This window comes from Lycorma delicatula, chromosome 1, assembly GCF_047948215.1.
Source record: "Lycorma delicatula isolate Av1 chromosome 1, ASM4794821v1, whole genome shotgun sequence".
Lineage (NCBI taxonomy): Eukaryota > Metazoa > Arthropoda > Insecta > Hemiptera > Fulgoridae > Lycorma > Lycorma delicatula.
This window is the reverse complement of record NC_134455.1, coordinates 263,605,148-263,611,468: the sequence shown is the minus strand read 5'-3', so window position 1 is coordinate 263,611,468 and position 6,321 is coordinate 263,605,148.

Genomic DNA, 6,321 nt, shown 5'->3' with positions numbered 1-6,321 from the left:
AGCGATACGTCAATTACAAAAATAATCCATTTGTTCCAACCTAGTCTTGAGAACAGTCGTCATTCATTACAAACGACTCACTTCATATTGTCTTACGTGTAAAAATTATAAAAGAAGAAATTAAATAACAAAACAAAATAGAATGACTCTCCTAACCTTTTTAGTACTCTACTAATCAATAGTGAAGGCTAGTCCAAAGTTTGGAAATAATGAAGTTACTTGATTTTCCGTTAAAGAACATAAAAAACTCGTTTCATTTCATTCTATTTAAATTAACAATGCATTCTTCATACTCGACAGTTTTTATACTGAATGGCTATTACCATCATTATTCGTTATGTTTGTCATTTATTCCTGTTACTGTTTTACAAAAATACAAATTTTTTAATGTCACTTATTATTATAGTTTATCAGCCTGACTAACTATAGCAATAACAATTTTTTTCAGTAAATCTGTTAACTAGTTTTTTTTTGTAGTAATGTATTTTTTAAGTTAATTTTTTTTCAAATTTACTCATAATTACGTTTTAAGCTGATTAAAAACTAAACTAGTCGTTAAAAAAAGAATATTCATTGTTCAATTTATTATTTTTTTACAATCTATTTACAAATTTAATGTACAAATCTATTTGTACAGTATGCCAAACGAAAGTACAATCTCGGCTGTGAAAGGCAGGCGCTTGTTGTGATACACATTTTACTATCCTTTCTATAACATTATACTTCTACATCAAAGTGTGTTTTTCATGTATAAATTTTTTTAGTAATAAATAAAAATATTTTAATAAATGAAGCTAATTCTTTTTGTTCAGCTATTTCATAAGTAATAAGCATTAGCAATATCATTAATAAATAAGAAATGTTATCTCAAGTTTACTGTAGATTTTTTTTAAATTTATACATATTTATTTTGAATAATAGTAATCAAAATAATTTATTTTAAAAGTTATCGGTGTAAAATATTAGTTATCGGGTTAATATATTAGTGAAATTTTATATTTTTTTTAAAAATATATTTGTGTTTACTAGTTTTTTTTTCTTGAAAGAAAACAAATTAATATTATTGTGAGAGATATGTTCATTCCTTCCTGCTAAAATACACTTGGTATTTACATTCATTTGACAGGATAGCCCCTACGTGTGAGTTCCTACTTGTGTAAATGTTACTGTATTTCTTTGTGTAAAGTATGTACGATACTCTCCCGTCTCGCGTCCCTCAAGTACTTTAGTGTAATCTTAAGGCTTTATTAGTGAAATATGTTAATTTACGTGTAAAAGACGGACGAGGCGCGATCCTATCTTGTAGTACAAAGATATGCAGAGCATACCTTTTTTCTGTCCCTCCCTCTCTACCAAAGTGGACGCTTAAAATGATCAATCTACGATCTACATTAAAAACCCAACCATCGACGCGAATCTATATCGGTGTATATGAAAACATAATTGAGCTACCTGCAACAGATATGCGAGTTAACGCAAGCCTATACACCTACAGTTCAAAAAAAGATCAGACTTATAAAGCGTGAAAAATCCCCTCCCGTCTTCACGAGACTAACTTGTTTATGTTATGCTTTTGTCATAATAGCAGGCTATGAGGGGAGGTACCCTATGTAAAATCAATTTAAAATTCATTCCAAAGACAAAAGCAGTTCTACACGTATGGCATTTATAACTCCTATCAGACAAATGAAAATTTATTAACAATGTTTATGTAGCAACTACTAATCTATTTTCATTTGATTTTTTTATTATCCAGAATTTTTTTATTTTATTTCGAGGAGTTATATAAGAATTAGAATTTAGTAGTTAGTCAGTCCAATATGTTCCTTTCTCAAATCAAAATCAGAATTAGTATTAACATATTAACAATAAAATATTAATGATTGTTTTAAATGTTATATAATTAAGTTAAAGTAAACCACCGCTATTCCTCTCAGTTTCAGAGAGGTGGTGGCTTCTGTGGGTACGTGCATTCACATCGTAAGGTTGTTTGTAATCGCGGTTTACTAATAATTAAAAATAATGTTTGAAAATTTTTTTTTAATTGTTAACAAATGTGCGTAAGAAAAATAAAACCTTAATTAAGCGAAATCTCGAGATACGCAGGGTGACCTTACTCTACAGCCTCACTCCCTTAACCTTTTAAGTTGAAAATTTAATGACATCAATGTCATATATTTAGAAATAATCTGACCAAGTTTAGTCAAAATCGGTCAAGTAGTGCTGGAGATATAAGAAGTGCGACACCGAACACACACGTGCATACGAACATCCGGAAAATTTCCATCCGGTTTTTTGGATTCCTTAGGTGTCAAAACGTCAAGATCTAACAAAAACCGCATACGTCCAAATTGGACCGATTACAATACTTTCTCTTCTAAAGCTGTAGCTCTGTTATACCCACATGGGAAAGAAAAATATTATTAGTAATTTTATTCAATTATATTTCTGTTGCCATGGTGACAGAAATATAAGAAGTAAAAGTATTAATACATTTACATATTATATATATACATGGTTCGTATCAAGAAGCATGTTGCTTCTACACTTATTTATTTTTATAAAATTTCAAAAAACTTAGTTCTATAATAGTTTTTTTTTAACAAAATGTAAAAAAGCAATAAGTATAATAAATGTTAATATAAACAACATACTGTTTATAGTACTCAATACAATTTTTTATTCCGACCTCCGTGACGTGAGTGTTAGCATTTCGACCTTTCATCTGGAGGTTCAGGATTGGAATCCTGGTCAGGCATAGTATTTTCACACACGCTACAAATCATTTACCTCATCCTCTGAAGCAATACCTAGTGGTGGTCCTGGAGGTTAAAAAAAAAAATACAATTTATTATACAGTTATTAGTTAAATTTTTCCGCTCGGTGGTAGCGCTTCATTCAAAATAAAAATCTGATGTGGACACCACATGACTTCTTTGTACGCCTATTAAATTACATATACACATTTTTTGCTGCACTTCATTTAATCTTATTTCATTTGAAATTGAGATACAATCCTCCAATTCTTTAATAAAGTGGACAATTACACAATTGCTGATTATATTAGTTTTTATTAACATCAAATATTTATACAATAATTATTCAACAATCTTACATGAAATATTAAGATAGAGTAAAAATCCCTTTATTACTCGTTTCTTCGTTATTAAATCGGTATTATTCGTTTCTTCGTTAGTTGCTGATTAACAAATGTTTCAGATTTCTGGTGTGTCGTATAAATAAAAGTTAATAATAATTAAACTACTCCGTTTAGTGAACTTCTGTATACTGGTTACAAATGTTAATTTCGACCTTACGGTGTAAAATATTCAGTTTTTATTATTGGATTATTTGATGAATAATCAAAAATGAAAAAGAAACAATCATACAGGACAAAGAAATATAACGTGAAGAAATATATCTCAAAAAAACGACAAGAAGATGAATATGTGAGGAAGAAAATGTTAAAAACAAAGAAAGAAAAGATTAAGAGAAGATGTTAAATATAAAGAGGAAGAAAACGTTAATATCAAGGAAAGGATAAAAAGATTGGATAGGAAAGAGGATGATGAACATAAAAGAGAGAAAATTTGAAAATTACAGAACGTGTACGTAAATTAAGATCAGAAGAATTATATCAAACTAAAGAGCGATTACATGATTGGCAACAAAAAACAAATAAACGAAATGATGATCAACTCCGACTTCCGGAAAATATTGTCCGACAATATCAGAGTAATCAACTAAAAGCTAAGAATTTTTTGCAATTTATTAAAGATCGGGCATGTATGCCTCAGTGTATATGTTGTTCTTGTGAGGTTCTATTTTTCAGTCACTCTGTTGTTAACTTTAATGTAGATAAAATTAAATAGATATTCCAGAATAGTTAAATACAATTAAACAGAAATTAAAGAAGAAAATCCAAAAATAATACGATTCTAAATTATAATTTTCAATTAATATTAAACAATCAGATGTTTCATCAACTCTATAACATATACACATATATAATAATGGCTATTAAATTACATACACACATTTTTAAAAATACATAAATTTTTATTTCACTAATAACTTATAATTTTTTTAAATATTTTTGAAGTTATACTTCTTTTGGCGCGTTAGGAGAAACTGATCAGCGTGTATGTTAATCAACTTACGGATGCGCGCGCCGATGTAACACACCATGAAGATTTGCGCAGGCCCAAATGGATCAGTTTGCACACACATGCGTGTACTGTGTAATTCAGTCAGTCGTTTAATGCGATTAAGTGATTAGCACGTGTTGTAAACGTAACAGATATTAAGTAGTAATATATATTTATATACACGGATTTCTGAAGACGGGTATTTTAAACTGTGAATATTGTTGTTCATATTCTTAAAACTTTATTCATATTGCAGCGTATTTATTATTATTTTTTTTTTTTAATTGTGTATCAAGATTTGAGGTTACATTTATGTAAGTTTTTTTTTAGTAAAATTATAGGCTATAAATAGGCTAATTTAAATAAGTAGCTAGCTACGAATAGCTAATTTATTTTGAATGAAAATAATTTTTTTTTAATTGTAACATATTCTTTGTATTTTAACCAGATTATTTTAGGTTCTCTGTATCTATATGGTTAAAATTATTCCATAAATAAAATATGAAAAGTATAGTATTTGTATAAACTCCTTACATCTAAATTTACAGTTCCTTTATTTATTTTGTTAATATGGTTTGTTTTACCTGCTTCCATTACACTAAATTCCGTTAAAATACTAGCGCTCATTTCATTTTACAATTAATATTCACTCAGCAAGGAAAGAGCTATAATGCGGTGAAATGAAAGCCATATTTTACAGTCACTCATTATAATTTAACTTTGTGGAATAAATTATACTAAATAAAGGAACGAGCTGAAGAAAAGAAAGAATGAACTGAGAATCAAATAAGAGCGAAGATTGAAGTTAAAACGAGAGGAAATGAACGTTTTATAATGAATTAACATATTAGAAAGCAGAATATTTAAATCTCAAACGTATTTACATTGTCTGTATTCTTAAGCTAATGTCGTGAAATTGTATTGCCGTGCCAGTTTGCTTCACAGTCAGCGATGTTTAGTTTCGTTAAACAACCATTACCGATGTAATGTTTCTCCTTCTTACCGCGTACCTTAACTATGCCTACCGAACTTTCCTCGTCGTGCGTATACGCAGATAGATGGGTGGTAAAGATTCCGTAATTAACAAAAATCTCCGATGCTGACTGTATACATTTAACCTGTTAACCTTACCCTTGTTCATTTTATGTTTATATTCAGGTTTAAATTGTAACAGAAGAATACATTTTGAATGAATTATAACCAGCCCAGCTATATTGACGTTATAATTTAATTAATATATAGAATATTACTCAATTATTATATTAATGTAATACTGTTTTGATAACCCGTCTGGTTAGAATAGTGCAGTCTTTCTCAACCGGGGTCACGAAATTACCCTACAACTTTACACATAAACCATAATGACGATAATGAAATCATTTTATGAGAAAAAAAGTCATTTATTATAAACATTTTACTTACATTTATAAGTACACATGTACAGAAATTAAAGTAATGAGATGGTTGCGATTGTTTTTCATTTAAAATTTCTCCAAACGTGATCTATCTATTTTTAGAAATACCCAAAAGCAAATTGTTTTTAAGTGATAAAAGACAATTCCTATATTTAATTTTTGGCGCAACCACAGATGAAAAGTCCTTTTCACAGAGGTATGATGTGGTGAAAGGGATTAATATTTTCAATGCTTCTGTGACTAACATTCAATATTCACTCTGATAAGCAAGCCAAGACATATCCAAATCTTATCTCAAGCGGTAATTTAGCAGTGCAACAACATTTTTACAAAATGGATTCAATAACCATCTCTTTGGGAAATCATTTTTTTCTTCGAAGAAATACGCTGCCAACTGAATTTTTAGTTCCTCCAAATGCATCTTCATGTTATCCAAACTGTCTTCATCCAATTTATTTCTTAATATTGTCGAAGTGAGTGGAAACATATCAAAATGTTTGCTTTGAAGGCAAATAACCCAGATAACAAGCTTTTTAATGAAACCATGAACTTTGTCTCTAATTAATAAAATGTTTTTATCACGTTCCTTTAGATTCACAATCAAGTCGAAATGCGAATGTCCCAAGAGCAACATATACACATTATTCTGTAATAAAATTGAGAATGGCCTTTATTTATCTGGAAAGATATTATTAATTTATCCCGTAATTCCAATATCCGAGTTAACAATTTCCCCCGCGATAACCATGTGACTTCTG